The 27,033-nt window shown below is 33.9% G+C and overlaps 1 protein-coding gene across 21 annotated transcripts in view; it reads left to right on the top strand.

The window, feature by feature from the left end:
- Positions 1-27,033, top strand: part of MAP2 (microtubule associated protein 2) — a 350,338-nt gene that overhangs the window by 61,166 nt on the left and 262,139 nt on the right. For all 21 annotated transcript variants that reach the window (XM_051983642.1, XM_051983645.1, XM_051983661.1 and 18 more), the window contains exon 2: positions 24,793-24,842. The gene's annotated coding sequence lies outside the window, so the exon portion shown is untranslated. The remainder of the gene's footprint in view (positions 1-24,792; positions 24,843-27,033) is intronic.

Here is a 27,033-nt window from a genome sequence, read left to right as displayed (position 1 = left end):
ACAGTATCAGCAGAACAGTGGTGATCAAGGATTTTGTAGCAACCAACAGTTTGAGAATGGTGAAAGTACTCAAAATTTGGTCTAGATCAATCTTTTTATCCTACTTCAATTAGGCACCCAAGCACCTAATAAGCAACAATTATCTAAGAGATACATGTTGGGGGATGCTGGTTTAGACTAGGAAAAAAAAGCATTTTTATCTGCTTTATTTTTTTGGTGTGGATTATATGCTATTTTTTTCAATTTTATTAATTTCATAATTAATAAATAGTAAGTACCTCTAATGGGCCAGTAATAGTGCTAGAACTTGGATATATAAATACAAACAATTTTTACTGCTCTTATGAAAAATTTAATTAATAAAATGGCATCTATAAAATGGCACATTCAAGAACTTCACCTTAAATAAGCCTTCTTTAATGACACTCTCAGTTTAGTGTGCATATGGTGCCATTAAAACTCTGCATAAGTGACACTTTCTTGAAGTCTTTCTTGATTCTCCCCAGATATTAATGCTGTCTTCTGCCCATCCTCAAAAAAAAAAAAACACTTTGTATTTTTTAAGTTTGTGTACACCAAATAAATATGTGTGCATACACACAGACACATATGTGTAAATGTGGACTTGTCTCCCCAAACAGCATATCAGATTCTTGAAGGGAAAAAGAGCAAGACAAAGAGATAGAGACAGAAACAATCCTTTCAATCATTTTGGAATTTTTTTTTATCTTGAGAGAATTGGAGATTTGTTATATGACTGTGTCAAAAGGAAGAAAGGTTGAAAATTAAGTATGGAATATTGAAAAGATATTAGCAAACTGAGACTTTTTTGAAAGTTACCATTAATAGTTGCCAGTTTAAGGACAAAGAATTTAAATTCTGGCCTTCTACTTACTACTTACATGATCTTGAAGAAATAACTAAATCTCTCTGAGATTCCTTATGTAAAACCTAGAGTTGAGCATCTCTATGATCCTTTTCAGGTCTGGATCCTATGGACTAGGTAAAGCATTTTGATTCCAAAGTGAAAAGTCATTTGAAATTACATTCCACTAACCTTTAATTTTAGCTTGTGATACCTATCTATACTTTCATGCTAGTTAAATATCTTGGTAATGCTGAAAAGATCCTTTAACAGGAAAGTGCAAAATTGTAAAACCTGCTGTGGTGCTCAATGAAATTGTGTTTCACCTCTTTGTACTGTGGCTGAGGGAGAAATGAGAAATTATTTTATTTCTTACTACCAGTTACCCTGAAAGTAAAATACCCCCACTGCATTCAGTACACTCCCTAAAGGTAATTAAGAGCTTGGGCATAGTGCCCAGCATAATAAAAACAGACTTAGAGCTTTTCACCAACTTTAGTCTGGGAAAAAGTACATTGAAAGTTTTATTTCTTGAATAACACAAAATGTCTATATGATTAAATGTCCCTCATTTTCTTTCCCACCACAGGGTTCACATTCATACTTTAATTGTTCCAGCTGTTTTATTTGCTAGTTGTCTAAATATTGCTATTGAATGTTCTTTCTCTTTGGATAAATCCCTTGAAATTTTATTCACAGCTATACATCTTTCTCCTGCAAAACCAATTTTTATTCATTCAAGGAAAGGATCGGATGTAGCAAATACTGTCCAGCTGTGTATTAGCATGTACCCTGGATGCACTTGTTGAATTTCAGTTTGATAAATTAAACATTTTAAAAACATTTCCACTGTAATGAGAAATGGCCAAGGGATTTGTCTTAGAATAATCCTATGGCATCTTCCCCAGAATCAGGAAAATGTAATTAGATGGTTTTTAATGTTCATAAATTAAGAGGTATTCTTTATCCTTCCATTGATGCATTTTGGCAACTAATTTAGATTTTTTAGTCTTAGAGATTTTTTTTGGTGACAGAGTAGATAATTGACTTGTCTACTGGTCATATAGCTTGATGGTGTTGAACTCAAACAGAATAAACATCATATTGTCTTCGAAAAGCACAAATTAACATTATCTATATTGTATTTGTGTTCATTTCATTAAACATTTTGCAATTACATTTTAGTATGGTTGGGGCTTCACATGGGGCTTTTCTATATTTCTTATAGTCTGCTGCCCTGGAGTTTAACACTTCTGATGCATTTAATATATATTACAGGCAAGACTTAAACTTGGGATCTTCCTGAGTTCAAGGTGTCAACCATCTGTTATTCTTTCCTGTCTCTCATAATTAGTTTATCTTCATGAATAGAATAGACTTTCATATATTTCAGTGGAGTCGATGCAGTATATTTCTTCTCATAGCCTCTCCCAAATCTCTAGTCCTAAGCTGTATTACCATAACATTTCTTTGCTATTGTTAAGGGACAGGTGTCATTTTTCTGCTTTTATGGTGATAAGAAAGCAGATATGGAAGACAGAAGTAGAGAAATTAAGTGACCTGTCTAGGGACATGTGGGGGAGTCTATTTCTTTATTTTAAAAAAGGAAGAACCTTTGATGTTCATGTGCATATCTCACAGTCAATAATCATACCTGTTTTACAAATCATTGTTTCCCTTTAATTAATGCAGCATGGATTTTTGACTAAAAGTTAAATTATTTATTTATTTTTGTTCAATATTAAATAGGAATCACATATTTGTATTTTTTCTTCAAACTGCATTTTTTTTACCAGAATAGTTCTTACTTTAAAAAATAACTGACCTCATCATCTTTAAAGTTTCTTCCAAGTCTAAAAATCTATGATTCAAATCACAGAAATTCAGAATTGAAAGGGACCTTTGTGACCATTTTGTTCAAACCATAACTACCAAACTATTCTTTCCCCAAATGATCATCCTGCATTTGCATGAAAACCTCGAATGGAGGGAAACCTTTCTCTGTCATGACAAAAATTCTACTTTTGGATAGCTTGAATAATTAATAAGTTTTTTTTAATACAACACCTTCCTTAACTTCCCCTTATCTTCTGGATTCCAGAATGGTCAGCTAAATACTGCTCTCACAATCGTAGAACTTTGAAGGACCTAACTGAGAGATACTCTTTCTTATAAGCCCTCCCCTGTATACTTCCTATTTCAATCAGCCAGTAGGTATCCCTTGCTTTTTGAACAAAGGGCATTTACTAAAGTAGCATAGAAAAGTTCCCCCAAAATCTTGGATACATAGAGTACTGGCCTTGGAATCCAAAGGACCCGAGTTGAAATTCCACCTCAGACATTTGACACTTATTAGCTGTGTGGCCCTGGGCAAGTCACTTAGCTGATGGCCTCTCAAAATAGTCTTGTGCATACTCTTCCACAAATACACAGGCCTTTGGGAAAGTGGGCTCTAACTGGAAAGAACACATATGACAAAGGGATAATCTCATAATTCTAAGTTACTCATGAGTCCATTGCCAGCATTCTTCTCTGGCATTTCCCTTGAAGTAGCATCAACTCTTAAGTGACTATGTTTGTGTATATGTCTATGTCCATGGTTTCCCCCCCAATATCTTTTTCTATGTTCCAGGCTAGATGAGTTGACTGTAACTAGTTTAGTTTCTTCAACAAAATATTCAGTGTAATAAATAGAGTTGGAGGAAGAGAAGAGGAAGTATAATATTTTCTCTGAACTCATCTCACCTTGTTGCTGCCTTCTTGTACAGATACAAGAGTCTGTCTACATAAAGCACTCCAAAGACTGGAGTTATTTCCCACTTTGCTGCTATGCCAATGGACTAAGTCAATTTTTGAAATTCCTCTGCTCCTTAAAGCAGTCCCAGGAATTTTGTTAGCTTGCTTGGTTAGCCAATCTTACTGTTCCCCTGTGACCCAAGTAAAGAAGAGTTCACACATTGTAAAGAAATCACAGGTGTAAACTATTTTGTTCATATCTTTAAAACTCCATCTACAGTGGTCTCATACTTAAAAAAGTAACTTGTTATTAAATGAACTATCCATGCACTTATATAACACTTTGCCTCTTTCTACTTTTCACCCATTCTGTGTATTACCCAGGAGTTTCCAGATTCAAGGATATTCAGGACCTTATCAGAATCAGATCAAGATAGATGTGTTTTATGAGGATAGGGGACAAATACTTATTTTTATTCATGGTTATATATTAAGCTTCATTTATGAGGTCAGCAGCCAAATATTCTTCATTTATAGTTATTTCATGTCCAATACACTCCCCCTACTTCTATTGAATCTGCTTTAACCCATGTATGTTTTGACCACCAAAAAAAAAAATTTACTTAAAAAAGTTAACAGATTTCAGAAAGTTTTCTGTGTCTAAGTATAAGGGCTACTTTGGCTTTCTTATTCCTTTCTCTCCTTTTACCTTTCAAATACATCTGGGTCAGGTATATATGAATAATTTAGTTACTTGGTGGTGTTTAGCATTTATTATTAAAAGAGAAGCTTGGGATGATTGCTAGAGCCTTTTATTTATTATAAGGCTTTTGTTTTCATGTTATTGCTGTTTTCATCTTTCAAACTATATTTAAAGATAATTTTTATTTTCTTTAACTGCTACCACCTTGGTATTGGTCTTGAAGTAGAAGAGACTACTTTCAACATCACACATCCTTACTGTAACTGTAATGAAATCCAATCAGGTAGGGGTATTCCAACAGTTGACACAGTATCTTGAATTTACCATGTTAGACACCTTTTTAGCAGACTATCTTTCTGAAAGGCAGGATGGTGTATTGCAAAGCTTCTTAAACTGTGAAATGTATTAGATATGTGTCAGTGATCAAATCACTCAGGGTCTTAGTGCCCCAAGTAACTTTAAAACTATCAGATTCTTGGGAATTGACTGTCAGAGAACTATAAGGAATTTTTTGACATTGGTATTTAATGAGAACAATGAAATCACAGGCAAAATTTGCTTGCTAGGTTCATGTTAGCCCTCTCTATGGATGAGCAGACAAGTGATTGTTTTTGAGGACAGAACTTCAACAGAAATGGCACTAAGTGGAATATTCTTTCCCTTGGGATAATGCCAAACTGCCAGCTGAAAGGAATCATTGTTTCAATGTTCATTGAAGCAGTTTTGTAATGGACTCAAACTTTTTTTTTATTTTAGGACATTTTATTTCTTTTTATATCATCTGAGAAACTGGAAACATTTCTTTTTAATATGATTATAAAATTTTCATGAATGAGAATATTTTTTTCATTATCTTTGATCTACTGTGTATAGCAAATGTTTATTAAACGTTTGTTGACTTTTTGCGGAACAGGAATCAATATTTGATGAATAATAACAAAAACATGGAGTTACAGGAATCCTCTAAAAAACAAATCAATAAGCACTTATTATGTACTAGACACTATCTTGCTAAGTAGCTAAGGGTATAAAGGAAGGCAAAATCAGTCTCTACCTTCAAGAAGCTCACATTCTAATAAGAGGAACAAAATGCCAACAGATATGTACAATAAATTGAGATACAGGATAAATTGGAGATACTCTCAGAGGAAAGGCACTATTCTTTACTAGCACTGAGAAAACAAAAGGATCTATATGAAATAAATATTGCTGGCACCAAAAGAAAATGGCATATAACTTATTTAAAGCAGCCTCATGTATCATTATTAATATTATTAATTGATATTAATATTCATATTATTCAAGCTATAGTGATAATTTAGAAAATTTGTTAATAAGTGATTAAGAAACCTCATGGAAAGTTATGTTCTTTTAGATAGAAGTATTTGCTTAATTCTCTAGTCACTTAAAAAAGAAAGAGGTCTTAATTCATAACTTGGGGAAAGATAGTTTTGTTTTGGTTTCCTATTTCCTTTTTTTTCCAAATGTAATGATTTCAAAGAGAACTCAGGACAGAAGAAATGATACAATGATATGTGGCTAAGAGGAAGGGAGGAAATTGGGGTCAACAAATTTTAGGGGAACTTAGAGAGGTTGACAGGTAGAACATATGATTTCTATCTTGGGACCTAGGGAATAACATATTTTGTGTTCAGTGAAAATAAGTATGTCATTGATGAGAAAATGCACCAAATAATATTTGAAAGCATATCAGTAATATTTTGGAGAATGCTTGGTAGAATGTGTAACTTTGGCTAGGTATCACCAAAGTTCATGGTAGTGAGCAAATTATTTATTTTATATTCAAACATTTGTAGACATTGAAACTTTTTGCTAAAGTGAGTGCAATAGTTAGTAGCAAATTCTAGGGATTTTTGTATGGTTGAAGCCAGAGATAGCTTCTTGTCAGAGAAATCTAATCTTTCGTTGTTAAAGATCACATTTCTGCTCTTATTTCCTATGTTACACTACCTTACAAATCAGGTCAATAGGCATGTTTAGTTGGTTTAAATGGTAGCAGTTACTGTTGTATCATCTGTATTTTTTGGAAGCTATCCCTTACTACTTTCCCTACATCCCTAATTAAAAATGCACTTACCATTTTTATATACTTTACAGAAACACATATACTTTGTATTTCTGGTATAGATACTTAATAAATGTTAGGTTACTGATTCTCTAATACAGTGATTTTGTATTATTTTCAGGGATACAATCCAATATATTCAGTGTTGTCATAAATGGATTTCATAGATACAAGCCATTTTGCTGCTGGTTGCATTATCAATACTGTAATCTCCAACATGGACATTTAGATTAAAAACAATCTCATAAGTTATCATTTATTTTGAATAATGTATATCAATTGTCTGAATTTAAAGAGGTTATGTTAATTACATAAGTATGATCTTGAATTAACATGGGCTCATTATGTGTTTAAAAATAATAATAGCAATAATAATTGCATTTGATATATGAAATATATCTGTTTGAATAGGTCTTTGATGGTGTTCTTCCAAACTAGCCCTTGTCAGAAAAAAATATTAAATGTCAAATTAAAGTTTGAATATTTTTGGTCTTTCATTATGTGATGAATGACATTATGTGAACTTTCATCTCAAATCCATATTGTACATCAGAAGACAATAATGACAGCTGGTAAGTTAATACTACTTCTCTTGCATTGATAATGGTGGCCTCTTTTTCTACATCTGTAGAAACTCATTGGAAAACTCAGGGATTGTTGAAGATTATTCCATTTGAGTTTGAGAAATTTCTACCATGATCAGGCCTTCCCTTATATGTGCCCCTGAAAAGTTAAGCCAGTTTCTTTGAAGTCTTTAGTCAACATCTATTCAAAGTTCTATCCAATGTTTCTCTTTGACCATGCCAGCAAGGTGGCCCAGCAGATAAAGCAGAAGGGTCCAAGAATCAGAAAGACGTGGAATCAAATATGGCTTTGGACATTTCCTAGTTGTGTGACCTTGGGAAGACTTCCATTTGCTTCAGTTTCCTCATCTAGAAAACAAGGAAAATAATAGCAACTATGTCCCAGGGTAGTTGTGAATATCACATGAGATAATAATTGTAAATAGCATTTAGCACAGTGCCTGACACATGGTAAACACTATATAAAAGTGAGCTATTAAGTATTATTATATGACTCCAAGAAATGAGCAATTAAAGGGAATACCTAGAAAAATTATCTCATATGCACAAGAATACACATAAATTTCTATGTTCCCCCAAAATGTCCATACTATCAGGGGAGTAAAAAGGAAGAAAACAAGCATTAAGTACCTGCTCCAATGGCTCCCCTACTACCCAGAATGACATGGGTAGTATAATATACTAGTCTCCTTTCTCCAAAGCCAGTGTTTTCAGCACATCACCATGATAATTTGAAATCTTAAAGAATAGTTAATGAATATTTATTAAGCACCTAGTATGTGCTAAAAATTAGAGATACAGATAAGAAAAAGGTAGTCTACCTTTAAGCAATTTACAATCTAATGATAGAGGACAATACATAAATGAAAACTGAAAAGGGGATGAGGAACACTGAAGGGTGGCTTGGGGCCTCAAGAATGACATTCATGCAGGTGAAACAATCAGAATGACTTGGTGGAAAAGTAATGGTACACTAGATGAAAATTTTGAGCTGACTACAAATGACAGAATGAACAGTTTTTATTGTTTTTAAATAATAAAACCTAACAGAAGCCTCAACATCTGTGGGATGCATTGATTCTTTAAATCTTGTTTGAAATATACTATTTCCTCTTTGCTTATTCTCCCAATGAATGCCTATGCAACATTTGGCATTTTTAAGGGAGGGTGGGATTATAGAATAATATACTGTTGACTACTATGAAGAACAAAAATATCCTAACATTTTCTTAGATTTACATTGCCACCATATATACACATGTATGTGCATAATACATATATACTATTTTGTAGAAAAAAATCTAAAAATACTGGCAGGTTTTAATGTAAAGAAATAGCCATTCATATTTTCTTTCGAAAATTATGAAAATTAAAGAGGGCTCTTGATAATTTTTTTAAAAATTATAAACCAAACAATCTTCCATGCCAGCTGGCAGAAATTACTTTAGAAACCACAGGACCATTGAATAGAGGTAGAGACTAAGGAGATTTATTTTACCCCATCTTCTGCCAGCTCCAGAGATTTACAAAGAATGTCAGCCTGTTAGGAGCCCTTGGCATTGTTTCTCATTGTACTATTTTGGATTCTATGACCTTGGCTCAGTAGTGTTGTCTCTGTGTATTTGCCTCTCTCTCTGTGTGTCTCTGTCTCTGTCTCTGTCTCTCTCTCTCTGTCTCTGTCTCTCTCTCTCTCTCTCTTTTTCAGTTTTTCTCTCTGTGTGTGTCCTTTTTCTCTGGTTCTGTCTCTCTCTGTCTCTCTTTCTCTATCTCTCTCTGTCTGTCTGTCCATCTCTGTCTCTCTCTGTTTCTCTTTGTCTCTCTTTCTGTCTTTTTCTCTCTCTCTTTCTGTATGTCTCTCTCTCTCTATGAGTCAATTTCATAATCTGTCTGTATGTCTCTGCTTCTCCTTCTCTCCTCTGAACCTGTTCTCTCCCCCCTCTCTGTAGGATTGAACAGGAATAGCAACCCTTACAGGTTCTCTACTCACTTCCTAGATATATTCAAAAGACTCCTTCGTTATTTGTAGAAGACCTTTGGATTATTTAGAAAGATGTGAAGATTGCTAAAACAAATTTATTACTTCCTTAGAACATGAAGAAGCTAGTTTTATATCATACTTCACTGTATATTTGCAAGCTGACTTGTGGACAGTTTATAACTAACCCCTGACAAAAATCAAAAGTGCAGCAGTATATTTGATGTAGCACTGCTCTGATTGGATAAATAAAATCTTATGCTTCTATTTATAAATACATTTATTTGAGGAATAGATACCACTAAGATGGGTCTTAATTCTTATAATCATTATCTTTGAACTTTCAGGAATTTCAAGAGTTATGGGAAGTTAGAAAGTCATTAATGCTTCCCAGCCATTTTCTTTCTTTTTTTTTCCTTTTTAATTGACTCAGCTATTTTCTGGCAAAAAAAAAAAAATCTTGTTAAAATGCTTGAATCTGCTCTCTGTGTTCTCAAAGGTACATTGAAATGTGACAGATGGAAGCACAATAGTAATTGTGCTGAGTGAAGAGTGACTCAGACACATACAAATCAGAAAGTAGCCAAAAAGTTCCCCATTATTGAGAAAAAAAGGCCCATGGAGACTCATTAGTTGTTAGAGAGTGTGTTTGATTACTGTGCCCTTGATATTCATACTGCCAGGTGCTAGTTGAACAATTCTATTGCCATTGAGATGGGGATAAGGTGTTTCACCCTTTCACAATGGGTACTGCCCTCTTCACAGGCACATTTGGCAGAAAGTTTCTATGACTCCTCTTATGTAGTTACTTCTGGCCAAAACTTACTTGGAAAACAAATTTTATCAATGATAGGTGGTGGTGATGTCACTAGACCTTACCAAAAACAAAACCAAAAAATTTACCCCCCACAATAACCAATCAGTAAACATTATTTGTTGAATTGAATTAAAAGGTAAAATTTCTTTCTAATCTATATAGGACAAATAGTTGATTAAAACATGAATTCTGGAGCCAAATTTCTTTAAATGGATTAAATCTTTCCTTTAGTTAATGAATTCAAAACTCTGGTTAAGATTTACAGACCTCCTGTAAATTAAATTAATAATTTGTTAACACTTAATTGGACTGCACATTGAGAAATTAGGGCTTCCAATATGTTCCAACTTTTATTGATTTTACTTTTATAACATCATATATATATACACACCCCATTCTCTCCTCTAATACTATCATAACTTTCTTATTTTGTAATTTCATAAATTTCTTTCATAAGAATTTCATAGATTTTTATTTTATTTACAATAGAGTTCTGGTTCCTCACTTCATGTCTGAACTATTACAATAGTGTCTCTCATCCTCTTGTCTTTCTCTATGCTAGTCCATCCTCCACTCAACTGTCAAAGTGATCTTTCTAAAGTACAAATTTATTGACATACCTTATTCATTAAGCTGCAGTGGTGTCTGATTACAATCAGGATTAAATATAAAATATTCTGTTTGGCTTTCAAAGTTGTTCCTAACCTGGGCCTTCTACCTTCCCAGTTTTCTTATACCTCCTTATTCATTCGCATGAACTTGCTATTCGCTTCACAAAACATTCCATCTCCTGACATTTATTTTCAGGGACTGTCCCTTGTAACTAGAATCCCGTCCTTCCTCACCTCCAATCCTTGGTTTCCCTGACTTCCTTCAAGTCTAAACTAAAATCCCATCTTCTACAAGAAGCCTTTTCCAAACTCCACTTGATGCTAATGCCTTCCCTCTATTTATTATTTCATATATGTCCATACACACATGACATATAACATATACAAGCTATTTTATTTTATATTAAAGCTAATTTAAATTATGGATTTGAGAACAGGGACTGTCTTCTAATATGTGTGTGTGTGTGTGTGTGTGTGTGTGTGTGTGTGTTTTCAGCTTTTAGCACAATACCTGGCACACAGTATATAATCAACTACAAAAAATGCTAATTAACTGACTGACTTAAAGCTTCTGGAGAGCAAGGAGACCCATATCTTATCTAGATTTTCTTTTGCCCTTAAAATGTCAGGGAATAATAAAATACCAGAAGAGTGAACCATGTCATTCAACAAATATTTATTTAATTAGTTATGGATTATTAATTATACGAGAGTAAAATCAATTCTTCCTTATTTATTAGTCTACATATCATTTACTGAAGGGCTAGAATTACATTTGTACAGATACATTTTAATATGTATGAGAAAACAAAAAAGTTTCTCCTATTGAGGATATCAGTATCTTTATCTTCATATTAATAAAGCCCATGATTCACTCTTTAAGGATGTCTTTTAATAGCTTTTTTGTTTGTTTTTTTCTCTCTGTTTATAATGTCCAAGTTCATCTATGTCAGAAGAGATTTCTCACAAAATCTAGCTCACAGATATTTGGTCCATGGATTCAGGTAGCCAAATCTTATGCTGGTGTTTGAATTTACTAAAACTCTCTCCTCTCTACCAACTTTATGCTCTAGCCTTGGTAAATTGTGTACCTGTATTTTCCCTTCTTACTGGACAGCAAATAGCCACAGTGGCTGATGGCAGGCAGGGAGTGGGAGCATGGGAGGAAAGGACTCCCTTCTTACCAGGTGGTGGATGACTATGGGATGGAGGGATTCCTTTCTTGGTAGCTGGCAAGTAGCCATTGCAGCTGCAGGGAATGGGGACTTGTTCCCAGCATCCCAAATTCCAACTTGGAACAAGTTTCTTTAACAAACAATGCTACAAATGATGGTTGAGTTTCCAGGCCAGCCCACAGGAAAAAAAAAAAAAAAAAACCTAATCCACACTGTAGCTGACATACAAAACTATTTTAGAAATGGTACTATTTCGTTTACATTGTAGATTAAATAGATTTTTGTAGGCTAGCCTGCAAACAGCTACTGTTTATAACATTGCTTCTGTTAAACTACTTGCAGATGAACTTTTGAAACATAACTGGTTTGTAAACTGGGGGTTTCCCAAATAGGGAAGTAAACAATAAGGAAGAAATAAACAGTGAAGTAATTTTGATGGATTATTCAAGATAAATCAAACTCTTTTTGCTAATAATGAGAAGAAAAAAGAATAAATGAATTGGAGATAGAATTTGGCTTCTAACTTATCAACATGTCTTTTTCTTACATTAATATTTTCACTCTTAGAAATATCCAACTTTGATAGTATCTGTATTTTCTCCAGAGATCAGATTTCATGTTTTATTGTGTAAGTTCCAGAGTGATTTTTAACTTGTTCTTTTTGTACCTCTTTTCCCTATTTCAAAAATGAAATTTAGTAGGGATTGTCAGATTAAATGAAAATATTTCATATGTTGGCTGGTTGCAAAGTCAATCACTATATCTTTTAGGGATCTACAATCTTTTAATGACACATTTCTACTGAAATTAACACAATAGAAGCACAGGAGATGAAGATTTATGTAGATGTATAGAGAAGAGTGACTCCGAATCTAAGTTATACTATGACTATGTCCTAAAAATGTCTGGAATGCCTAACTTTCCTTCTTGTTAGGGCATGACCAATGAACTGGTAGAAATGAAGAAAACTTTCAGGAAACATTCACACTTTATTATGTGAAGATTTATGGCAGTTCCACGTGCCTTTGAATGTCAAATCTATCTGAGGTAACAACATTATACCTGACTAAAAGAAGGTTGTGATCTATAATGAGTGAAGTGAATACCTACACTGTTGAACTGATAGTTGAATTACTGATTTCCCTAAATTTCTATTCAGCATCTCTTCATGGCTTAGAAATGACCTTGAATTCTTGAAGTCTGTTAAGAAAAAGCACAAATTCTACCACATTTTACCAACCTGCAAACTCTTTGTCTGTAGGCTAAGCCATGGACTATATGTCTGTTGTCAGAAGTTCAATTTGGCTAAGTGTGAAAAGGCTGAAGAGTTAACCACCTTTCTTTTTTTTTTCTTTTTTAGTCACTCCAAGTCCTGCGTTTAGGAGCAGTCTACTAAAGTATAGAAAGGTTGAAAGGAGTAACCACACTAATAAATTCCAGATTCTTAAAGTACTATAGTAAGAAGTGATAGGAGAACATTTGAATGGGAAAATGTTGATGCTGCTATTGCTCTAATGCAATATAGGAAAGTCAGTGTTGCCTATTACTGATTAGGGATGGATAAAACTGTCAATACATAGCAGCAAGGTACTTCAAGGGAAGTGTTAGTAAATCTTAAGTTTTAAATTATATTTATTTTTGAAAGTTTTTATATGTTTCAGTGACCTTGAAATCTAAATATCAGTGACTACATTCAATGGAATCAATTAATCCATTATTTGCAATATTAGCAATATGAAATTCTTTGATCTAAATTTTGCACCTGAAAGTAAAACAGCTTGAATAAGATAGATGTTTTTTTCAGAATTTCAAAAATATGATTGAGTTCCTTACATAAACCAAGAGATCATCACCTCTTGGTTGGACTGTTTTAGTAATCTAATTGGTTTCCCACCTTCATGTCTTTTCCTGTTCTAATTTATCTCATACCTAGCTATCAGTGATTTTCCTAAATTTAAGCTTTGACCATGTGATCCTCCCCCATTTAGTGAAATCTGGTAACTTCCTATTAATCTATAAACATTTATTCAATACCAACTATACTTTAGGTACTGCATAAAATGTTGGGGACAAAAATAAAGGCAGAAAATAATCTCTGCTCTCAAAGTGTTTATAGTCTAATGAGGGAAACAACATGAAAACAAATATGTACTGTAAAGCTAAATATGTGTTAGAAATAATCAGTAGGGGAAATCCCTAATTTTAAGAGGGATTTATAAAGGATTCCTATGGAAGATCAGATTTTAGATGGGATTTGAAGGAAGCCAGAGAAGTTAACAGGTAGATATGAGGAACCAGACCATTCTATTCATGTAGAACAACCATTGAAAATGTCTGAATTGGGAAATGGTACACCTTGTGTGAGGAACAACAAGGAAGCCAGTCTTATCCTTCACTTAGTAAACACAATGATTTTCCTAAATCTAAGATCTGACCATGTTAGCACCCCATATTTTCTTCCCCTCCTCCCACTCAGGATCAAATATAAAATTCTCTGTCTTTTAAAACCCTTCACAGCTTTTCCCCTTCTTGTCTTCCCAATCTTACACTTTACTGTACTCCACACATTTGTGATTTTGATGTTTCAATAGCAAACCAAAACTCCATTCTCTAACTCCATATTTTTGCACTGGCTTTCTCCATGCTTGGAATGTTCTCCCTACTTACCACTATCTTTAGGTTCCCTGACTTCCTGACCTAGCGCTCAAATCCCATCTCCTTCAAAAACTACTTTGTGCTGCTCCCTCTCAGCCTCAATCTATTCTGAATATGCCTTATTTCTACATAGTTTCTCCCATCCCTTAGGTCATTGTATTGTTTATTTTTATAATTTTCAAAATATATGCAGTTCTTCTCAACATTTCCACATGAATCATGCTGTGCAAGAAAAAAATCAGATCAAAAGGGGGAAAATAGAAGGAAAAAAATAATCAAGTAAAAAACAACAAAAAAGAGGTTAAAATACTATGTTGTGACCGACATTCAATATTCATAGTTTTCTCTCTGAATGCAGATGACTCTTTCCATCGCAAATCTATTGCATTTGGTCAGAATCACCTCATTGTTGAAAAAAGCCATGTCCAACATAGTTGATCATCACATAATCTTGTGCACAATGCTCTCTTGATTCTGCTCATTTCTCTCAGCATCAGTTCATGTAAGTCTCTCCAGGTCTTTCTGAAATCTTCCTGCTGATTGTTTCTTATAGAACAATAATATTCCATTACAGTCACATAATACAACTTATTCAGCCATTCCTAAACTGATGAGCATCCACTCAGTTTCCATTTTCTTGCCACTACAAAAAGGGCTCTCACAAAGATTTTTGCACATGTGGGTCCTTTTCCCTTTTTTATGTTCTTTTTGGGATACAGACCTAGTATCTCTAGGTAATTATAAGTTTTCTCCACCCTTAGTTTATAAGCTTCTTGAAGAAAGACAGTGCTTCTGCCTTCCTTTGTATCCACAGCATTTAATACAGCCCTGGCACATAGTGAGCACTTAATAGATGTTTCTTGAATGACTAATTTTATCAATCACTTCATATGACTCTCATTAACCTACTAATTTGTCTGCTCTAAGTTGTATGTTTCCTTGTTGCCAACACTTTCAATAAAACTGAATGTACTTCATAATCCATTGTTCAACTGTTAGCAGCATAATTACAGAGCTTGTTGCACTAGAAATGTCTTGCAAGCTTCTGATCTATAATGCCTTTTGGGAAGAATGTTTGAAAGTTTTAATAAATGTGTTATCATTAGGAAATATTAGAAACCACAGGAGAGATTTATTTCCCTCATATTGTATACTATAGTTTATAATTTCTGGTAAGGTTCTCAAAGACTGTGTGATTGCTATCTACTATTTGTTACTATTTCTAAATGAATAAATTTGAAGGGTATCAGGTTATCAGAATTCCCTAAGACATCTATAGAATTAGGAAGAAATACCAATGAAAACTTAAAGAGAGAAATAAAAGATAGAAATAGCAAATTATAGAACCCTATATTTGTTATTGAGGGACAGGTTGGTATAGCAGATAGACTCCTACCTGGCTAGAGTAAGGAATAATGGGGATCAGGTCCTGCTTCTAACATATGATGGGTTTTTGATCCTAGGCAAGCCTCTCAGTGACCCAGGCATCAATCCCAGACTCTAAATTGCATAGAAAGTATTCATCTGAATTGGCAGGAATTTTCTCAACCAGAATGTTTTATATCAATGAAATTACAGATCCTGCCCTCCCTCCCAGATAAAGAATTCTTCTGGGTTAAGGAAAAAGAAAAGCAAAGATTCTAAAGTTTTATATGTATGTATGTATGTATGTATGTATGTATGTATGTATATATAAAATCTGATTCCGTTGGTAGTGTTATACTGTGAAAACAAAATTGATTTTAAGTGGTTGTGATGGACTTTTATTCCTCTTAGAATATTGTATTTGCCCTAAGAGATCTTCAATAGATAAGTAATTTTAAATCCAATTACTACATATAGTAGTGGTATTTTCTTTCTAGATTGTGACAGCATATTAGTGAGCTAGTAAATTTTTCATAATGAGCCTTTACTCTTTGAGTATCCCTGTTTAATTTAAGCAATTGTCAAAACTGTTGTTGGATAATTAGAATTATGAACTTTATTAGTAAGGGTCCTGACTGGTATAAATACAGTCATATCCCTCAGACTCCAGCATGTTATTATAGCAGAATATGAAGAAAACCAAACAAGAATTACTTTTGAGGAACATGGACTCATTGTAGTAGGCAGCCATGATAGATTACCAGCAGCCAATATCATGGGATAGCAGATTTTGCACGTGGAAAAGATATTTGTGTTCATTTAGACTAAATCTAATTTTGCAGATGAGGAAATTGAGCTCAAGAGAAATTACATGACTTGTCCAATGGCTATGCTATCTATATGGTGCAAACACAAAATTCAAAGCCAAGCCTCTGGACTGCAACTCCATCAGTCTTTTCACTACATTATAATAGCTCTATCACGATCCCATTATGAGAAGAACTTTTCAGTTTCTAAAATTCTTGTAAAATTCAGAAGCATGCTTAAAAGCAAGAAATTTAGAGTTAGAAAGGATACTTGAAATCATCTAGTTAAGCAAAACTCATATTGCAAATGAGGAACCTGAGGCTCAAATAGTTGTTTTGCCCAAATCTATATTTCAAATCTTTATTATCTGTTTCTAAAACAGATCCCAGGAGAGCTCATTTAAGAAGTATTTTTACAGCACTTTGCTAAGTCTGCCCAGCTTGTTAAGTATGAAGGGAAGGGTGATGCTACATTGAGAAAACTAAACTGACTTCCATAGATTATCCCCAACCCTGTGCTTAACTGTTGGAATGAGTACTAGGCAATCTTTCAACACTATTAGGGGTAGGCAAATCTCTAGGTATTCTTTAAAGAAAATATAGAAAAAAACTTTTTTTTTTTGCTTTTTAGAGCCATTCTTCTAATATTAATGGAAACCCCTCCTCCCCAAAAATTAGAGATTATATTTAACAAACAAACAAACAAAAAAAAAAAAAAACAAGTTTAATTGATTTAAACTTACAATTGGATTCCTTGTGCTTCATGCTCTATTATTCACCCTACTAATATTGTACCCATTGGTAATCTGATAATTGTATGTTTTTGAACAATTAAATTGTATGTTTTTGAACAATTTAATTATTATTTTGAGGGAAGTAGAATAAATCTAGAAAAGCCATTTAATAAACCAAAAGGGTGAAATATGTTTTTTCTACTGAGTGTTCCTATCAGAAACTTAATAAAATAAATATCAATAGCCCTTTCCAGTTTCCTGATTTTTTTCCTTGTAAATTGTAAAAATCTAATAATAACTTATGCACAGTGGAAGTTTATATATTTTAATTGTCCTACTAAAAGTTGGCTTATGAAATGCAGACATGTAATCCTTTTCTGAATGAAAGAATCGGGAAAATTTTTCCAGGATTTACTAAACACATGCTTTTCTGATTTTTCTTTTTCTTTTGTAATGGGAAGAAAAGCAAGTGTCGGGACAGAAGATCAAATGCTGGCAATTTTGAGATGCTGCTGCGTTAAGCTGCCCCCAAGCAGGAGGGCCTTTCTACTGAATGAAATCTATTTAGATTTATGTTTAAGGTATTGTTAAGAGAGGAGCACAAAGTCTTGACCTGTGTGTTTGAAATGACAGATGTTCACTGTGCTGAGAGACCCTGAGGGTATCCTAAATCTTAAATGTTTCTGGACCTTTTCTCTGATTAATAAGTTAGCTAGAAAAAACATACAGTACTATTTGCATAGCAGCTGTTCCTAGTGCTGCCTCTGGAAGCACCTTCTAAAATAAAAGAAAAGTAATACAACTACCAGGGGCTTTTGATTTCACTAAAGGAGAAAGATATCATCTTTTTTTCCCTTTAGAATTTATTTTCTAATAATGATCTTTGATAAATGGAAGAAGCACCAAAAATGGACATTTCTTATTATCATCATAATATGGAAACATGTTGCCTGGCTTCTTTTTATTTGATAAAGCCAAAAGGAAGCATATCTCTAATGACTCCCTATTCATTCTTCTCCACTATCTAGCTAGTTGTCATGGAACTTATACTCATGACAAGTTTAATTTCTTTTTAATGCACTTTTAAAATTTTGTATGGTTATGTAACATGTAAAAATAAAATAAAAAAGCTACTTGGACTATGCCAGAAGACTTTAGGTAATAGTGATAGTTGACATTTACTTATTTAGCCCTTTGAGACTCTTGGGAGCATAGCATCAAAATTGGAAGGGACCCTAGGGGTCATTTAGTTCAAGTCACATATTTTAATGACTGAGGCACTGAGATCTATATAGATTAGATAAAATATCTATTAAGTGCTTCGTATGTGCCAGACACTGTAAGTGCCAAGAAAATAGCAATCACTTCTTTTTTAGCCAGAAATCCTGAGTGTCTTCCCCTGCCAGATATATTTATTTATTTAGATTTTTTTTCTTCCTTTCCTTTCCCTTCCCTTTCCTTTTCTTTCCTTCTTCCTCTTTTTTTCTTTCCTTCTTCCTTTTTCTTTCTTTCTTTCTTCCTTCCTTCCTTGCTTTCTTTGTTTCTTTCTTTCTTCTTTTTTTCTCTCTTCCTTCTTTTCTTTCTCTTTCATTATTTTTTGTCTAGGTAAAAGAGGCCATTCTTGGCCTTAATTACTAAATGGATGTTGCTTCAGTCAAACTGAAACTTATTGAAGACCTGACCTTAAAAAGGCCAAGATTTTCATTGCATGCAGAGCCATCTCCAGTATCGTGAGCTATATCTTTCCACTGGTTCCAGATAGCTCTAGAAGGAAAAGGGAGGAAGTCCTCCCTCACTTAAATCCATTTCACTTGCATGTTATGGCATCACCTCCCTGATGTCATGCTTCCTCTACGAGAACAAAGGACAAAAAACAAGTGCCAGGAATATAAGCACAAGTACAAAGAAAGGCAGTCTCCATCCTCTAGGAGCTTACCTTCTAATGGGGGTAAGACAGCAGGTAAAAGAGCATTGGAAAACTGGAGAGGAGAAAAGATAACTGTATGGGACAAGATGGAAAGGTCTGGAGAGTTGGAAGAGTCAAATCAAAGGTTTTAAATCATAACAGGGCAAACAGCATATACACAAATAAGTACATAAAAGAAATAATGTAACCTAAGAGGGGAAAAGAAAAGAATCTGGGGAATGAGGAAAGGCCATCCATATAAAGCAACACTTTAGCTGAGTCTTGAACAAAGAGGCTAAAATGAGGGTAGATTACTCTAGGCTGGACAATTGCCAGTGCTAATGTGACAAGAGATGCTGTGTTGTACACAAGGAAGAGAAAACTGGCCAGTATAGTTGAATCATAGAATATGTGGAAGAAAATAATATATAAAAAGACTGAAAATTTAAGACAGTACAAATTTGTAATGAGCATTAAATGTCTAGCAGAGAAGATTATATTTTATCCTTGAGGCAATAGGAAGCCACTGAATTTATTTAAAAGAATGATGTGAACAGACCAACCCTTTAGGAAATAACAGTAGGAGCTATTTGGAGGATGGATTGCAGTGAAGAAAGATTTAATGCCAAGAGCTCAAGTAGGAAGCTCTTTTAATGATCTAGATGGAGCGGTGATAAGTGACTGAACTAGAACTTTAGGTATGTGAAAAGAGAGGAGAGGAAATATACAAAAGAGAATCAAATTATAAGATTTGGCAGTTGGTTGGCTATGTGGGAGAAGCAGTACATAAAGAGGGAGTTAAGGTTGACACTATAATTATGAGGCTGAGTGACTGGAAGGATAGTGGCACGGTGGACAGAGAGATAAAAATTCAGAGAAGGATTAAGTTTGGAGGTAAAGACAATGAGGTCTGTTTCAAAGATGTTCATTTTAAGATGGCTTTCAATCTGAACAATCGTTCTAAAGACAAATGATGATTCATGGTTGGAGGTCAGGAGACAAACTAAGCCTGGATATAGATGTGGAAAAAAACTATATAGACGTGATAATTGAATCTCTCGCAGTTAATGAGAATACCAAGTAAAGATAATAAATAGAAAGGAGAAGAGAACCCAAGATAGAGCTGTGGGATAAATCCACAGTTAATGAGTGTAATGTGAATAATGATTCAGCAAAGAAGACCAATGCTCAAATGGGTAGAAAAAGATCCAAGAGATAGTTATGTGCTAAAAAAGCCAAAAGGGAAGAGAATATCCAGAAATAGCTTGTAGACAGCAATGCCACATATCACAGACAGGTGAAGAACTGAGAAAAGGCCATTAGTGTTTGCAAATAAATTATTGGCAACTTTGGAGAAAATAAATCCTTTTTTGTCAAAGTAGAGAGAAATGTTGGGGGGGAAATGGAGGAAATGTATATATTTTTTAAGGTGTTTAGCTGAGAGAAGAGATATAACTGGCAAGGATACTAGGGTCTAGTGAACATTCTTGTTTTAAAAATAGTGAAGATTTAGTAGGCAACTGGGAAGAAAATAGCATATAAAAAAGTATTGAAAATTAGATATGAGAGAGACAATAGTGGAGGTGATTTTTTGGAGAATATGGGAGGAGATAGGATTAAAGGAGAATGTGAAGAGGGACTGGCTTTGGCAACCTCTTAATCATAGCCTGGATTGCAAGAGGAGACAGTAGGGAATAACAGAGAAATATGAGATTAAGTGTAGGGAACTCAGTTGAGAAGGGAGGGAAAGGATGCCATGGAAGGTTTGAAATAAAATTGAATTTGCCTAAGGTCATACAGGTAGCAAGTGGTATAGCTAAGACTTGTACTCAATTTTTTACTATATACCCAAGTTTATTCCATTATATCACATTGCCATATAATCCTGATTATGTAGGGTTCTCAAAATAGATTGAATCTCACAAATGCTCAATAGAGGGCTCCTCTATTAGTTCATTTTAGTTATGGGTAGTTGACATGTAGCAGCCTTGCTCTTATTTGTAGCTCTTTATGTTGTTCTATGTAATTCATAGCAAATGTTATTATCACCTCTTTTTTTCTTTTTACTTCTTTCTTTTTTTTAATAATTTTTTATTGACAGAACCCATGCCAAGGTAATTTTTTTTACAACATTATCCCTTGCACTCACTTCTGTTCCAGTTTTTCCCCTCCCTCTCTCCACCCCCTCCCCCAGATGGCAAGCAGTCCTATACATGTTAAATATGTCTCAGTATATCTTAGATACAGAAGGTAGAAATAACCCGGGAAGAAACAAAAATGCAAACAGTTTACATTCATTTCCCAGTGTTCTTTCCCAGATGTTTTTGTCCATCATTGATCAATTTTATCACCTCCTTTTTACTACTCCTGAAACTACCAATAAATGGCAACCAATGTTTCCTTTTGTGTGTGATTCTTTTTGCAAAGGTAATTCTTCATACCCCATACCATTCAGCCTGGGAAAATTATTCTTTTTCAAGGGTAGCCATATTACCATTTCAGAAAGAAATATTCTAAAAAACTTTCTGCAGGTCATTTTTGCTTGTCACATAGAGTCAGACAAGAGAATATAATTTGGGGAACTTCCATCTTCATGCTGTACCTGATAATTTTTTTTTTAGTCTCATAAAAATTTATCTAGGAACTGGGAACATTCTGCTTCATTCCCCTCCAGTTGGGCCATAATGGATCTCTTGGGGACAACTATGTACTATTGTTCAAATTATCCTAGGTGATAATTCACCACAACTCAGATGAAGATATTTAGGTGTTTCAGAGGGAGAATTGCTATACTCTCTTGGTTAATTTGCTTACCAGGAAAGGAGAGGGAAAAGTAGTACAAGTCTTAGATGTATAATCACCTGATTGCACATTGCCTATTTCTCATGTTTTTGCAAGATCTGGATAGCAAGCAAGCTATTCTGCAATGAGCCATCATTTGCTAGCTAATTCAAGAAGCTGTATGACCCAGCATCTTTTCCTTTCATTTCTGCCCCAGTCCATTGTAGGGAAGAATATTCATACACACATGTACAAATGAATAGTGATATGCATAACTATAGATAGACCTCTCTCAATATATCTTTCTGGTTTCTGCTCAATCTCTCTCTTTCTCTCTCTGTCTCTCTTTGTTTTTGTCTGTCTGTCTGTCTGTTTTAGTCTCTCTGGCTCTCTCTGTTCCTCTTTATTTTTCTCTCTCCCTTTCCTCTTTTCCTCCCTTTCCTTCTTTTTTCCTCTGCCCTTCATTACTCATCATTTACTTAATTACATCCAATTTCTTCTTTACATGTACACACTTCATTAATCTCAATCTATGATCTTCTCTTTTTCACAATTAATACTGGTTGCTTCAGGGAAACATGTTTTCTGTCTCTTATCCCCTGTTTCTCTGCTATCTCTTTTCCCTTTTCTCCTCCTTTACTTTATTTCATTTGAAGGGACAGTACTGATAGCTGTTAAATGTAAATTTATATTTATGATATACCTGTGTAATGGAAAAGAAAGATCATTTAAGTTCAAAGTGAATTTAGATATTCAGAACCACTTCCAACAGTAGACTCACAGAATATATCACTTTCTTTTGTTTTTCATTGAAAACATACATTATTTTAACCATGTTTTGGTTTAAAAAAGAAAAGACTTTTGTGAGTTAGCCTTGGAACTTAGGCATCATTTTAATGACTTACTTTTTCATACTAGCTAATAGATTTCAAATTCCAAATATCAGAATGACCAATGCAATCTTTTTAAATTGGTGATTTCTTGTAATTACACTTTTTTTTCCTTATCACAATTAAAACTCTCAGTGATACTTGTGTGTTGCCTTTGTCTGTTAACAAGCGAAGAGCATGCCTAACTTCCATAACAAGTAGAGTGTATATGTGTGTGTGTGTGTGTGTGTGTGTGTGTAGATATGAGCATATGTAGGAAGAGTAAATGAATGTCTCATTTTACTTTACCGAACCCCTCAGTAAAATTTAGTGATCTGTGTTAAACTGCAAGATGCTAGTGGAGATTAATAGTTTTCTTAGATTTTCATGAAAGAAATTGATATCTGACTTTAGTTTTAGTAAAACAGATGTATCCATCCAAATTAAACACTGACCATCTCAGGTTCAATATTAGTGTGAAAAAATACCCCCCCCCAAAAAAAGCCTATAAATGTGCTCTGATTAAAGATTCAGACATCTTCTAGTTTTAATTTTTTTAAGTTAAAACTTCATTCAAAAGAAATGCTAATCTACTAAATACAGAATTACTAAGAACACATCTCTTGACTGGCATGCTAAAACTAAGTGTTAGGACTGATTTCATTTAAAAATCATTACTTACATACATATATGAAAAGGTTTGAAAAATCAAACAAATCTAATTTTAGGTATAGACTCTAGATTTCCAAATGAAGTTTGGAAAGAATATGAGCATGAAGTTCTAAAGTTCTACAGTTGCTGGATGAGTATAAACTTCAGTGGAAAAAAAAAGCATTTGTTTGGGATTCAAGAACTCTGGGTTTTTCTTTTATCATTGACTTACTCTGAAAGCTTAAGAAAACATGTTAACTTGACAGGGGACTCAGTTTTCTCATCTGTAAATTAATAATTGGTCTGGATGACTTCCAAATTCCCTTAGTACTTTGTAATTCTTTGTGACATTTTAACTTTGTAAACGAATCAATTATTTCCTAGCAAAAGGTTTTTTTTTTTTTTTTCCCACTCAGCATTCAGCGAGCATTTTTCAATGCCTTATGGTAGAAGGCCATAAGCATTTACATAATGCTTATTATATGCCAGACACTGCACTGGTCAGGCTTACACAGTAAACAAATGAGCCTGAATTTGAGCCTAGATCTTCCTTACTCTATGTTCAGTGCTCTATCCATTGTGCCATATAGCTACCTGCTTAGACTACAAAGAAGGAATGACAAAATCCTTATCCTCAATGAGCTTACATTTCATTGGAGAAATGAAACATTGATATAGCTGTGAGTACAAGAAAATTTCAGGGGAAGTTCAGGGGAAGTCAAGAAAGACTTCAAACAGGAGGCTTTCCTTGAATTAGCCCTTGAGAAAAGAAATGTATATTAGGCATGGGGAATAGGCATGTAGAAACACAGGTATAGGAAATGTAATCTTGAGTTCAAAGAACAAGTTGACCATTTTGACTAGAACATAGAGTGAAGAGGAGTTATGTGAAATAGCTGTAATGTGAAATAGCTCAGTCTACAACTGAGTTCAAAAGTGTTTTAAATTTTAAATTGAGTTTGTAGTTTGTTCTAGAACTAATGCTATTACGCTATCAAAGATTCTTCAATTAGGGTTGCAATATGGTCAGATTTGTGATATAGGAAGAGAGTGTTGATAGTTCGATGGAAGGTAAGGGAGGGAGGGGAGAAAGAAAATAAGCTGTTGCAATAGTCCAGATGGAAGGTAATAAGAGCTTAACTTATTTACTTAAGGCAGTTGACCTAGGGATGATGAGAAGAAGATGGATGTAAGAGATGTGGCGATAGAATGCACGCCACTTGGCCATTGGCTAGATAAGGGAATTGGTGAAAAGTGAAAGATTAAGCATACCTCTGAGACTGATAATATGAAATGATTGGAATATAGGGAGTACCCCTGTCAGAGGCACTTTAACAAAACTAAAAAGTTGATAATGTAGTTTCAGAAATTGTATGGCTCTTCCTTATCATGTGCTAAATATTATCCATAGATTCTCTATATATTTCATTCAACTAATTAAATTAATAGGTTTTTTTTTATGTTTTCTTTTAGATACCATTAATCTGAGCCAAGGTCTCCTGTGACTTTCAGCTGAAACAGAGGTATGTAATAGTTTAATCTACCATTAAATAGAAAAGTATCACAAATCACATAATTGGTCATTAAAAATTCTAAATATGGAAAGATTCTTTTCATAAGTAATAGAAAAATGGACTTAGGAAGGAGAGGCAAAACACTTACGATTACTACTGATAGATTTACACATTAAAAGTGTACAGATGTTTATTTTTACAGCTCAGATAATTTCTCATACATTAAATATTTTTGTTTTACCTAAAACATTAACATCATTATATATGGTGATTTTTAAAAAAATCAATTCTGGCAATGACATATATGTGAATATCTTCTGCTTTCTGTGAAGATGAATTTGTATACTAGTATTCCAGGAGAAAGAATTTGAAAGAGTGCTTACTGAAGGAGAAAACATCACTTTTTTGAAATTACCAAATGTCTAACATGGTTGTTTCTCTTATTATATAGAGAATGAGTCAGTCCATCATAAACATTTATTTAAGTACCATACTGTGTACCAGGCAATATGCTAAGCACTGGGAATACAAAATAAGAGGAAAGATGACTGTTTAATAGAAGAGACAGCATGCAAATAATTATATACAAAAAAGATATACAAAGGTTTCCATATCTATACCGATCTATATCTATATATATATGTATGTACTGGAAACACATTGTATACTGAAATATATATTACATATACTCTCTCTATATATAAACTAGAAATAAGCAGTAAGGGGAAGGTACCAGAATTAAGAGACTGGGAAAGATTTCTGCAGAAAGTAGGATTTTAACTGTCTTTTACTTGTTCCATTTTCCTAGCTTTGAAAATAAGAACAAAAAAGTTTGCCTGATCATACTTTTCCTTAGCATCCTTATTCCCAGAAAATACTCACAAATACCAAAGTAAATGAACCAGAACTCTTCATCCACCAGAATTCTGACATAAATGCCCCCAAATTAAAAGAGTAGCTATAATGCCAACTGAGAAGGTCAAAAATTATCATTCTATACCAACAAATAAACTCAACCATTAACATTCTCTGCATGAGCATGAGTTATTTGGTTTCATCTTGTAGCTTGAGGTTAGTATCTATGCAAAACATATTTTCTGGTAAGAAAGACTTGGATTGAAAAGCACCTTGTCACTTACAGTTACAAATTCATTAGGAGAGCTTTCCATTTGGCTTATATATTTTTCATATATATCAAAAATGTAAGGTTTTTTTGGTCTGGTAATCCAGCCAAAATATCTGAACTCAATGTGCTAGAACAATATAGAAGACATGCATGTGGTATAAAGGGCTGAAACTATTGAGTCAGTGCACTGAGATCAGGACTGCCGAGCACTTGAGGCTAACTACCGATTGGACAATACTCTATGGGCATATGCTTGGAAAATGATCCTTCCCACTATCCTGTGCTGGCTCAAGGATGAGTGTATACAGAGGATTGTAGGAGGGACTAAGGGGTGGAGTAAGACTGGCCAGAGTCTCTCTTGGCAGTAGATGAGGGAGAAGGTGGTCACAGAGATTCTGTTTCCATCCTGTTCAATCCTGCATCTAAAGACCAAGAATAAAGACCAAGGACTTTTGCTTATCCTGACTCCAGCTGATTCTGGGGTGTCTGGGGTGCTAGCGCTGTCATCATACATGTGAATAATCTTTAGGCTTGTTATGTCACTTTTTTCTTCTGATGAATACACAGGTAAACTTTCTCTCTAAATAAATTACATTTCCATTAGCTAAAGGATTTTAGAGATATGATATAGTAGAATGAAATATGGCCTTTTAGAATCAGGAGGGCCCATTGTTCAAATTTGATCACTTAACACACATTAGCAGCATGACCACAAACAAGTCATCAGTTAACCACTTTGAACCTCAGTTTTATCATCTGTAATATAAGAATAATAATGTTTATGGTGGTAGCCTTACTGGAGTGTTATTAAGGTCACATGAAATATTATCAAGTGCCAAGTATTTACAATTACAGTATAATAAAGCACTTATTTAAATGTCAATTATTATTGTCCTTAATGAACACATTACCATTCACTCATATTAAAATCTCAGATTTGAATTTAAAAGGCTCAGGTTTAAATCCATATACCTTAACATGGAACCATGTATATGATCTTGAACCAAGACATTCAAATTTTAAGTCTTAGTTTTCTTTCCTGGAAAATAGGTATGATTAGAAGAACCTAATAGA

The sequence above is a fragment of the Antechinus flavipes genome, chromosome 3 (genome assembly GCF_016432865.1).
Source record: "Antechinus flavipes isolate AdamAnt ecotype Samford, QLD, Australia chromosome 3, AdamAnt_v2, whole genome shotgun sequence".
NCBI classification, from domain to species: Eukaryota; Metazoa; Chordata; class Mammalia; order Dasyuromorphia; family Dasyuridae; genus Antechinus; species Antechinus flavipes.
This window is presented reverse-complemented; position numbering and strand designations above follow the sequence as displayed.